Here is a 13,116-nt window from a genome sequence, read left to right on the forward strand (position 1 = left end):
ATTACTATATTGGCGCTGGAATGATAGCACAGCGGGTAGGGCTTTTGCCTTGCATGCGGTTGACCCAGGTTCGATTCCCAGCATCCCATATGGTCCCCTGAGCACAGCCAGGGGTAATTCCTGAGTTCAGAGCCAGGAGTGACCCCTGAGCATTGCTGGGTGTGACCCAGAAAGCAAAAAAAAAAATACTGTATTGTACACTCCTAATTTCTGGTTCTACCTTTTGGTACTCATAATAGAAATTTTAAAAATAATAAAAATTATGAGTCAGAAAGAGAGGGACAGACATAGAAAGATTGCACTCATCTGTGGAATATAAAATAACAGAGTAGGAGATTAACACCCAAGAATAGTAGTATATAATACAAGGAGGTTGGCTCCATGGCTTGGAAGCTGGCCTCACATGCTGGATGAAAGGCAGCCCGGATAGAGAAGGGAACACCAAGTAAAATGTGGTTGGAGAACCCGAGCAGGAAGGGAGATGCGAGCTGAAAGTAGACTAGAGACTGAACACGATGGCCACTCAATACCCCTATCGCAAACCACAACACCCAAAAGGAGAGAGAGAACAAAATGGAATACTCTGCCACAGAGGCGGGGTGAGGTGGGTGGGGGTGGGTTTGGAGGGTGGGAGGGATACTGGGTTCATTGGTGGTGGAGAATGGACACTGGTGGAGGGATGGGTTCTCGAACATTGTATGAGGGAAACACAAGCACAAAGATGGGTAAATTTGTAACTGTACCCTCACGGTGACTCACTAATTAAAATTTTTAAAAAATTATAATTAAAAAGTTGAGACAAAATGTTTATCATATTGCCATTTCATTAATTGTCTATAAACACACATAAAGTATCACATAATTAAGAGATTACATAATATGATAGTTTTCTTTTTTCACCAAATTGCATGCATGTGCAAGTAAAGCTACTGATAAGCATCGTTTGATATTTAATTTTAAACACTTAATTAAGGAGTAAATCAGTATTCTTAACATGAGCATATTCATCTTTCATTGTTTACTTAAATAAAATCTATTTTTATACAATCAGGTTCTACTTCTCACAATTTTTTTTGACTGAAGAATAATATTATGATAAACATTTTTATTTTTAACTCTCTGCCAACATTCTGGTTAAATTCTTGGGTTTTGGTCCACACCTAGCAGTGTGGGGCTTACTCCAAGCCCTGTCCTCAAGGGATGCTCCAGGCAGTGGTCAGGGGACCATGAGGTACCTGGGATTAAACCTGGTCTCTTGCACGACAACCTGGACTCGGTCCTGTGTGCTGTCTTTCTAGTCCTCTGACAACTTTTTATGAATAATTTCCTAGTAAATAAATTAACATGTCAAATATTGTGAAGTTAAAAAAAAATTAAAAAAAAAAGAACCAGGTGGACATTGGTGGAGGGCAGCTGATACTAGTGGTGGGATTGGTGTTGGAACATTGTATTCCTGAAATTCTATTATAAATGACCTTGTAAATTACCGACTTAATAAAATTTTTTTAAAGCATCACTGTTTGTGTTTCTATGAATTATTTTATTTTTTTCTATGAATTATTTTTCCAGCAGGAGAATGGATGAATCTTATCTGAACACACCCTCATCCATAGTGCACACTTGGTCAATCATGCCAGTCTGTGATCTGTTTTAATTTGCACTGCTTGGGAACTTTTTTTTTTTTTTAATTCTTTTATTAAGTCACCATGTGGAAAGTTACAAAGCGTTCAGGTTAAAGTCTCAGTTATACAATGCTCAAACACCCATCCCTTCACCAGTGCACATATTCCACCACCAAGAATCACGATATACCTCCCCCCTTCCCCCCACCTCCCCAGCCCCCCACCCCGCATGTGTAACTGGTAAATTTTACTTTCACTTTACTTTGATTACATTCAATATTTAAACAAAAAAAATTCACTATTATTGATTTGGAGTTTCTCCCCCCTAAAGTCGATCTGCTGAAAAGAAAGCATTTGGTAATTTGTTTTCCATTGCTAAGAATGAAGAGATATGAAGTCAGGAGGCCGCACTAGCAGCAGCATAGTTTTGGATTTCTGTATTTTAGTATTTTAGTAACTAAGTTGGGAACTTTTTTAAAAAAACAAATACTTGGAAAGTTTTTGGCTTTCACTTTTCTTGAAAACCTTTTCAAGGACTTTCTATTTCTTCCTCATTTATGGACATTTTAGTATTTTTTTCTGGAAAGATTTTTATGCATTATTAAGTTTTTTTTTTTATTTTTGCTTTTCGGGTCACACTCAGCGATGCACAGGGATTACTCCTGGCTCATGCACTCAGGAATTAGTCCTGGCGGTGCTTGGGTGACCATATGGGATGCTGGGAATCGAACCCCGGTCGGCCGCGTGCAAGGCAAACGCCCTACCCGCTGTGCTATCTCTCCAGCCCCTTTTTCTTTTCTTTTTTTTCTTTTTTTTTTGCATTATTAAATTTTTAAGGAACTCAATATGTTTATAGTGTAAAGCGATCTTTTACCATAGTTTACTCTTTTCCCTCATGTTTTGAAAAACATGGATTCCATTTTCGGACATCTTAGAAGTTGTGCATATTAAAAAGCTTAGATTTATGCAGTCAAATGAGCTATTTATTTTTTGTGTTTTTTGACCATCATTTTTTTTGCTGAGGTGTTTGCTTTCTATTAAATACAGATAATCAATAATAATGTTTATGAATAATGTTTTCACTCCCATTACTTTGTAAACATTCCTCCATTATACTAGATTCACATCATATAATGTCCATCTAATTTTAACTTCTGTTCTTTGGATCTATCTGCCCATCTTTGGGCTAAGGCACACTCTAAATTATTGTGATTTTAGAATTTGAGGGACTATCTGGCAAATTTAGTACTCCGCACACTTAAAACTATTCTTAGAGAGAACCCTAAACTTCTAAACCTTAATTTTATCTACTTCTTATAGACAAGCACTTTGCCAGATGCCCAATGGAACCTCTTTCCGGTAAGTTGATTGTGATCTGAGAATGGAGAAAGGAGACCCGGGTTCGACCCCTCCTTTTGGCCTCAGGAGGCACATTCCTGAGCCTTTTCACGCCTCGGTTCCTGCCAACCAGTGACAATCATACTACTGTAATAAGCCACAGAGTCATAGGACTGTTGTGAAAATTAAGAGTATGGAAGGCAACTTATATGGATATGTATTAATATATTAGTTTCTAACACCAATGCCTGATGCATTGTAAGGTCTCAATAAAATTTATTATTTTGATTATGCCTGAATTAAACAGTTTATTATATATAGATTAGTTAGGAGAAGAGATAGAGAATATTCCAATATGTGGTATATATTTCTATTTAATTAAGACTTTTAAATTTTTTAGTGGCCAGAGAGAAAGTACAGGAGTTAAGGTGCTAGCCTTATACCATTTTGAATCCTCCCCAGAACCTTATATGATTTCCTAAGCACCCCTAGAGTCATTCCTGAGCAGAGTCAGGAGTAAGCCCTAAGCACAATAGTTGTGGCCCAAACTCCATCCCTGAATTCTTCTAGTAAAGCTTTATTATGCACTTTCTCTCTTGAATATTTAAAGAAATTATTCCTAAGTGCTTCACCTATTATGATGGATTGCCCCTCCCAGCTCACAAGTCACTCACAAACAGAGCTATGTTCATGTTTTAACACAGTATACTCATACCAGATATTCTTTTTTTCTAAGAAAGCACTTTACTTCTATCTGCAAAGGATGTGTGTGTGTGTGAGAGAGAGATAGAGATAGATAGATAGATAGATAGAGAGAGAGAGAGAGAGAGAGAGAGAGAGAGAGAGAGAGAGAGAGAGAGAGAGACTTGGAGGACCTTATATGATGCTGGGGATTTGAACCAAGGTCAAGGCCACTGTGGACACAGTACAGCAAGTGCCTTCTCTATACCCTGGTTGCAGTGATTCTTAACTGGGGCCTATTTTCCCTCCTGGAGACTTATGGAACTTTCTAGGGACATTTTTGGTTGTCACAAGTAGCTGGAGGAAGATGTGGCTACTCCAAACCCAGGGGTGGGGAGTGGGGGTGAGGGATGCTATTGAATACCCAACAACGCACAGGACACCAGCCTACAGAAAAGAACTCTGTGGCCTACAATACCTGTGGCATTATAGTTGAGAAAATTTTAACTGTAATTATCTGTCTCCCTTTTGAGATTTGTCATCCCTTTGATAGTTAAGTTCCTCATGGGCAAGCTACCTTGGACACAGATGTCTGCTGAATGAATAAATATTCCTTCTAATGCCGCCACCTCCATGTTTTTGTATATATTTTTTATGACTTCAACATGTGTGAGAAGATGAGCCCCGGTGGGCTACATACTGTAAGGTTTGCTCGGGACCAAATGGCATCTGGCTAATGAAACAGTGACATTTCCAGAAGCAAAGATCACCCAGCCCCCAGCCCAGAAGACAGGACTCACAGCCTTCTGGCGACAGGAAGCTACCAGGCTGCATTCCATGCTTCCTCACATCCATCCCCTAGAGGTAACAGAAGGCCAGACCAAGCACACGGGTCCCACAGGCTTCTGTTCCCCTTTCGGTCCCACGACAACTTAAAATCCCACCTAACCTCTCCCGGGACGGAGCTCTCCCCCAGCCTCACTAGGGGCTGGTAGGGTCTTCCCAGGAGCGCACCCCAATACATGTCTCCTATTTCTTCACTTGTCCCTGCCCCTCTGTCTGTGCCGGTGAGGCCAGCGACGTATCACACCCAAGGCAAGCACCCTCCCCACGTACTATCGCTCCAGTCCTGCGCTTGTCCTTCCTAGTCTCTGTCGAGATGGGGACTTGTCTGCCCAGGACATGTTGTCTGTGGATTTAGGCCTACTGAAAAGATTTGCTCTAGGACGGGAACTAGGCCCACTCCTGTTTGCTGTAGCTGTCTTCTCTCTCCTGAGAGGCTGGAGCTTCTCAGTGAAAATTGAAAAAAATTTAATGTCTTTAATACAACAATATACAAAATGTATCTTAAAAGGAAATGAGAACAAGTAGGTCCCAAATGCAAACCATAACCACTGAGAGTTTCCACCTCACACCTGTGAGTGTGGCTTACACTAAAATGAACAGCAGCAAGTATTGGTGAGGCTGTGGAGGAAAGGAAGACTCCAGCACTGATGCAGCCATTTTGGAAAAACTTGAGAGGGGGTAGCTTCCACAAGAAACAAAGAACCAGAGCTGCCAAATGATTTGGCAGTCTCAAATAACAGGGCAAGATGCTGGGGTATAAACATGCATATTAGGAAGCTAGAGGGAAAGATGAGTTCTTGCTGTTTGCTGCACCATGAATGAATGGAACTGAAGGTAGACATTTAAGTGACATATGTCGGAAGGAGGAGGACAAATGACAGATGATTTCATTCACCTGTGGCATATGGAAAAACAGGACAGAGAGTAGACTGTATTGAATGGCGATGGATCTTTAGCTTTTGAACACAAAATTGAAATGACCAAGCAATCGGGAAGGAGGGGACAGGCAAAGGTAGACTAGAAGTGACATAAGGACAGCGATAGAGGGTCTTGGGCAGTTTAGCGGTGATCTTGTACAATAGAACCACAATAGTTATCCTGACTGTAGCCATGTTACTTAAGCTACAATAAAAATTCTGCTAATTATATGAAAAGGAAAGAACACACAATATTATATATATCAACCCTAATGGGTTATTGTAGCACTACTTGGATAATTGAGTTATGGAAATAACAGAAATGTCTATGGAACTTGATTGGATAAAGAAGATGTGGTACATCTGTATAGTAGAAAATGATTCAGCTACAAAAATGAGAAAATATCGCCATTTTCAGAAAAATGGAAGAACTTGAGGGGACTGATTATATAAAACAAAGTAAAAGGAGAAGATCAAAGACATATTGGATAATATCACCATGAATGCAAAATAAAGATAGAAGATTGATGAGCAGACACAGCAAAATAAAAGTCAACCTGGGGCCGGAGCGATAGCACAGCGGGTAGGGCGTTTGCCTTGCACGCGGCAGACCCGGGTTCGATCCCTGGCATCCCATATGGTCCCCCAAGCACCACCAGGAGTAATTCCTGAGTGCAAAGCCAGGAGTAACCCCTGAGCATCGCTGGGTGTGACCCAAAAAGCAAAAAAAAAAAGTCAACCTGTGGCCATTAACCACAGAACTTACGTTTACACGAGGGGAAAGGGTTGGATGAGGGGGGGTGGTTTAAAAACAACAACAACCTAAAACACCAACGCATGAGCTCAATCTTTTGATCATTTCTGTTCAACATTTATTTCACTGTATATGATTATGTTTAACCCAGAAGACAAGCCAAGAGAAGTCCTTAATAGCTGCATGAGTAATGTGTTGGCTCAAGCCAAAAACAGAAAATGGAGGAGGTGGAGAGAAATTTCTCTTGGCCCTGATGTAGCCATGCCCTGAGCTATAACTTGCACCCCATTATCCTCACCAGAAAGGAGCAGGCTTTGACATACACCTGGGGCCTCACAAAAAAAAAATGGCAGTAAACGCATAGTAGAGATCTTTCCTGCTCCAGTTCTAAAAATAACTGGGTTGATGATCTTAGAACCACATTCGCAAATTTTCATCGAGCTGCAACTCACCTAACCTGAAATGAGCAAGATCAAAGCTACCACTGATTCTTCACTATCACGTGCATGGGGGATGTTCTCTGACAGGGTGGTGGCTAAGCAGGAGATACAAGCACCCCAAGCTCCACAACTACTACTGTGCCTTAATTCATGGAGAATCTGCATTAATAATATTGAAGTCAAAACACTAAGATGGGGAAATAGGAAATTACTCCTGAGGTTGGCTTTGCTCTGTTGTTCTCCAAATGCAAATGAACAACACAAACATGCCATAATATTAAATTTTAGATTTATTAATTTGGGGGTATTATCTTTGCAAACATGGGCTCGATACTTCTTGTTGTTTTTTTTTTTTGCATACGGAATTTATTTTTAATTTAAATTTATTTGCTTTTGGGCCACACCCAGCCATACTCAGGGTTTACTCCTGGCTCTGTGCTCAGGAATCATTCCTGGTTGGTCGCAGAGGACCATATGGGATGCCTAAAATGGCACCAGGGTTGGCCATCAATAAAGCAAGCCCCCTGACTGCTGTATTATTGCTTCTGCCCCTGTATATGGGACTTATGTCTATTGTTATACTTTCATTTATTAAGGGAACATTATATATTATTTCACTCAATATTGAGGGTCTGCCAGAATTCTTTTCTTTTGAAAATAGGGATTCCTGAAAAATTATTTTTGAAAAAGTTTTCTCTTAATAATTTCATCACAAGATTTTATTGTGTATGTATATACATATATATATATACATACATATACAAACACACACGCACATACACACTTGCACAAGCACTTGTACACGAATTCTAAGAGAAATCTAGCCAGCACTTTTTGCTCAGCCCATTTTTAACTCTAAATTTGGGAAATCATGTCATCCTTCTAAATCTTCATCTGTCAAACAAATGGCAAAGGGTGAGGAGAACTGTTGGTACACAACCAGCCTCCAAGAAGTGTGTCAGGTCCTGGTGCTAGGCTTAGGCTAGAGGTGATGCCTCTGGGTGTGAGGGCCCTGGGGCACATTGGTCGGGCTGTACTCTGGGACCATGACCTTGGCCCAGTTACTCAAACTCTCCCTGCTTAGAAAACATGATCTTTGTAACCCCACAAGGTGGTGTGTGGTGAGCCAGGAAGCCTTGTGGTTTGTGGCCCTCACACGCAAGAGGGCAAGGCTTACTCAGGCTCTACTGCTCTCTTTCCTTCTATTCCTGGGTCCAGGGGAAGCCCTCAGTGGTGTTTTGTGTGGCAGGAGACAATTTTAACCCCTACCTTCATTCCTTTTGTTCCCTCAACTGTTTTTATTCATTGAGGTTCTGCGATTTACAATATTGCTGATGGTTTCCCCTGTGCATCACTCCAGCCCCAGTGATGGCCCCAGGTTTGGGAGGACCAGAAGAGCAGGGAGGAGGGAGGACTCGGTGCTAAAGAGGGTCAGTGGGAAAGGTGTGTGGGCAGGCTGCTCCTTCCTCCTGCTCCACAGGGAGGGGGCCCCCTGGGTCAGAGCTCGCACCCACTGACTGACCCACGTTCTCCTCTTAGAGTAGCCCTTACATTTAGGGTGGGTCAGTTGCCCCGGGTGGCCTCACTAATGCCAAAGTCAACAGCAAAATCTTGTTGTGCAACCAGGAAAACCCCCCAGAAACCATTCAGGAGCTTCTCCACCTTTCCGTGCACCATCCTCCTCCCCACACAGCCTCGCCTCAGCCCTTCTTCACTTCCTGGGGTGGGCATGGCCCCTGAGCTCAGGGCCCACTCCAATCCTGCCAGAGCCTCCAAGTCCAAAGGGACATTTCCAGGGCTGCCCGGGACTAGTCCTCCTCAGGCGCCTTCTCTGAGCTGCTGTGTTGGTCTCATCACCCGACCCTCTCTCCTCCTCATTGGCACCTGGTCATACCAACATGGGGTACACGTTCATATTTGGAGGTGTGCTGGTCTCCCAGTACCCAGGGTAGTGTAACCAGTAAATGTGGGGTATATGAAGGAATGAACCCCCGGGAAACTGAAATCTTGTCCCCTGAGTCTGAGCTTTGACCTTCTTCTTCGACCTTGTCCAGTAGCTGGTGGGGACAACCCTGTCCTCTACTTCTGATGCCCCTTATGGTGCCAGCCTTGGTTCTGTGCTCTCTCAAGACTCAAATATTTGAAGAAGGAGAAAATAGCGGAAAACAATTAAATGGCTAGTTTATTCTAAGTGAATCACTTCAACTCTTTCTACTCTTGAGACTTGACTTTCAAGTCCAAATGCCCTATCTCCAAGCCACCATCTTGGTGCTGACAGGCCAGCCTACTTGTAGGGGGCTTTGGGGTCATGCTATGAGCCCACTTTTTAGAGCAGAGGGGAGTCTGCTTCCCTGCAGTCAGTGTTTTCCAGGGGACAGAAGCCTGAAGCCATGAGAAGGACTCCTGAGACCCCCGTAGCCTGAGAATACAGCCCTCTGTTTTCCTTCTCTGCCCCTGTCCATGGCGGCTTGCTCAACCTTCCCTGGGGATGGAACTGGACACAAAGGTGGCCAGGATGGCTCCCTTCAGGTGGTCCTCAGCCTTTAGTTCGGGGAGGGGATCTTGGGAAGGAAGTGGCCTTCGTTGACCTCCTGGACCCTACTCCATGACTGGTTGAGATGCACTGCCCTTGGTGACATGAAATTATTGAATAAGGGTCCCCTTGGGGAGCACTGGGCCCTGTCCTGCCGATGGAGTCCTGAGAGTTCCAGCACGTCATCAGTGGGGCTGTGGCTCTTTCCTCCCCAGGCAGAGGAATTGTTCCGGTCCACCTTCGTCTCCCCCACCTGCCTGCCATGGCCCCCTGGCCACCCTCTGCCCGGCCCCTACTCTTACCTGGCAGCCCCAGGATGGTGAAGTAGCCCCGGCACTCGGTGAAGCCCGAGCTCTCTCTGATGCAGGAGCGCCATAGCCCTTGGTAGCTGTACACGGCTGTCACCGGGTTGTTGTTCAAGTCCTGGGTGCTCCACTGGTCCATGCAGGTGGAGGCGATGGTGCCTGCCATCCCGATCAGGGAGACCACGAAGCCCAGTCCCTGGCAGGCCGTCACGGTCATGGTGGGGTGCGGTGTGGACAAGGAGCACCACTCGGCAGGGGACAGCCCAGTTCTGAGGGTGCTGAGTGTAGGAACGGGGCTTTCTCTGGGAGTCTGTGTGCACGTCACCAGCAGGCCACGGCGGGGGAGGGGACCCGGCACTGCCACCTGGGCTGGCCCACTCCTTTATCAAGCTAAGTGCGATAGTTTCCACAGCGTGGTACCAAGTACCATTTGTTTTCCACCATCTGTACACTCTACTCTCTGTTGACTTTTGGAGGGAGTTTCTCTCCTGATTAGCCAGGGCCCCTCTGCAGAGGGCAACACACCACAGAGGGCACTGCCGGGAAGGCCCTGTAGAGCGTCAGACTCGGGTTCTGCTGCTGAGGCCCCAAATATTCCCCAAAGCTGGTTAGCACCTTCTGTATGCAGGAACCCAGGGATTGAACCCCAGCACCACATGGTCCCCGAATCACTGAGGTTGCAGTACCTCCAACAGGTGTGGCCTCCCCCAAAACTACCTTGGTACAAAATTTCTACCAGGGCTGGGGAGAAGTTTCAAAAAGTCCTGTCACCGACATTTCCAGGTTCCTTCCCACCCCCCAGACTGCCTCCTTGAGCAGGAACATTTAAGTTTGATGGTTCTAATTTGGATTTCCTGCCTTCTGTGTTTGGGCTCTGTGAGTTAGATGTATAGATAAACCCTCCTCTACACCACCAGTGTTCCCAAGGCCCCCAACCTCTTCCCTATCTGCTTCTCTTTTTTTTTCTCCCTCTATTTTTTCATTCCTGTCCTTCTCATTTCTATAATGTAGGATCAAGGGTAATCTCAGTGTCCCCCATTTGAAACTTTGCATTCTATATATTTCAGTGAAATAAGATTATCTGGTATTTGTCCTTCTTCTGAATTCACTTAACATGATATCCTCCAGTTTTATCCTTTCTTGCAGCTGCATAGTGTTCCAATATATATACATACTTATATGTGTATATATATTTTATTACAACTTCATAATCCACTCATTTGTTGTTGGACATCTGGATTGATTCCATATCCCAGCTATTGTGTCAAAACACTTTAACAAATAAATGTTTGTATATGTTCTTTTGGACTATTGTTTTTGTGTGTCCAAAAGTGGAATTTCTGGATCATATGGCTGCTCTATTTTATTTGTCTGAGAAATTTACATACTGTTTTTAATAGGAGATGAACCAGAATACCCACCAGCAGTGCATGAGAGTTGCTTTTTTGTAACCAAAGCAATTTTTTTGGGGGGCTCACCTGTTGGAGGTACTCCAAGCTCAGTGATTAGGGGACCATGCGGTGCTGGGTTTGCAGAGTGCACCACATTGTAAACTATGGACACTGTGGGATAGTGGCATGCTATTAATTGTGACAGATCTTACAATACAACCCATTCTGGTGCTGCTGAAAGTGGGGAGACTGTGTAAGTGCCAGGGTAGGCTGTCTGTAGGAGCCCTCTGTCCTTTCTACTCAATATTGCTATTTAATATTTAATTTAATTCTACTCAATATTGCTATTTAAACTACACTAAAAAAATCCTACTGTGGGCTAGAGCAGTAGCACAGCGGGTATGGAGTTTGCCTTGCACGTGCCCAACCGGGGTTCGATTCCCAGCATCCCATATGGTCCTCTGAACACCGCCAGGAGTAATTCCTGAGTGCATGAGCCAGGAGTAACCCCTGCGCATCGCGGGGTGTGACCCAAAAAGAAAAAAAACTGCTACTGAAACAGGACTGAATTCCTTATCTGAATGGCATGAACAGCGCTGGAACATTGGACTAGAGAATATGACTTCAGCAGTGGCAAGAAATTGGGAACAGAAGTCATAAAATTCCTGAGAATTCTGAGAAATCTTGGAGTGGGCAGCACATTTTATCAGGATGTGGACTCAAACCCAGATGATTCTCTTTTATTTATTCTTTTATTGAATCACCATGTGGAAAGTTACAAAGCTTTCAGGTTTAAGTCCCAGTTATACAATGCTCGAACACCCATCCCTTCATCAGTGCACATTGATTTTCAGGGTCAGGAGCACCGTTAGGGGAGTCCTAATAACCAGGCAGGCAGGAGCGGGAATAGTGCCTTGGTGATGCTCCGCAGAGAGGACTGACACCTTCCCAGGCCTTGCAGGTAAGGGGGAACTGGAGGGCCTGAGTAGGAGGAGAAGCTTCTGACTTCAAGTGCCCTTTTTCACTGTCCCAGGCTCTGCTAGGGTCGTCCCCCTGCCCACCTGGGCCACAGGTGGCTCCACATGTACACTAAGATACACTTAGCCCTGTGGCCCAGAGAACCTCCTTTCTATCTAACTTTCTCTCTAGATAGTCAGCAACAATTTGGAAATGAGTAAATTCCTCCCTCCCCCGCCATAATCTGGGAGTTAGAAGCAAAGAATTCTTAGTGCATATGATATGTTCTAATATGATTGTGGGATATCACTTATACCACTTCACCAACTGGACCTCTGTTTATAAACAGATTATCAGGTAATATTTTTTTTTTAAATTTTATTTATTTTTAATTAGAGAATCACCGTGAGGGTACAGTTACAGATTTATACACTTTTGTGCTTATACTTCCCTCATACAAAGTTCGGGAACCCATCCCTTCACCAGTGCCCATTCTCCACCACCCGTAAACCCAGCGTCCCTCCCACCCTCCCCAATCCCATCTCCCCCCCACCCCACCCTGCCACTGTGGCAAGGCATTCCCTTCTGTTCTCTCTCTCTAATTAGCTGTTGTGGTTTGCAATAAAGGTGTTCAGTGGCCGCTGTGCTCAGTCTCTAGCCCTCATTCAGCCCGCAACTCCCTTCCCCCACATGGCCTTCGACTACAATGTAGTTGGTGATCGCTTCTCTGAGTTGACCTTTCCCCGGAACGTGAGGCCAGCCTCGAAGCCATGGAGTCAACCTCCTGGTACTTATTTCTACAGTTCTTGGGTGATAGTCTCCCACTCTGTTATTCTATATACCATAGATGAGTGCAATCTTTCTATGTCTGTCTCTCTCTTTCTGACTCATTTCACTCAGCATGAAACTTTTCATGCCCATCCACTTAACTACAAAATTCTTGACCTCCTTTTTTCTAACAGCTGCATAGTATTCCATTGTATAGATGTACCAAAGTTTCCTCAACCAGTCATCCGTTCTGGGGCATTCGGGTTTTTTCCAGATTCTGGCTATTGTAAACAGTGCTGCGATGAACATACATGTGCAGATGTTGTTTCGATTGTACTTTTTTGCCTCTCTGGGATATATTCCCAGCAGTGGTATTGCTGGGTCAAATGGGAATTCAATATCTAATTTTTTGAGAATCGTCCAAATTGTTTTCCAGAAGGGCTGAACCAGTCGGCATTCCCACCAGCAGTGAAGAAGGGTCCCTTTCTCCCCACATCCTCTCCAACAGCGGTTGCTTTTGTTCTTTTGGATGTGTGCTAGTCTCTGTGGTGTGAGGCGGTATCT

The sequence above is a fragment of the Sorex araneus genome, chromosome 2, assembly GCF_027595985.1.
Source record: "Sorex araneus isolate mSorAra2 chromosome 2, mSorAra2.pri, whole genome shotgun sequence".
NCBI lineage: Eukaryota > Metazoa > Chordata > Mammalia > Eulipotyphla > Soricidae > Sorex > Sorex araneus.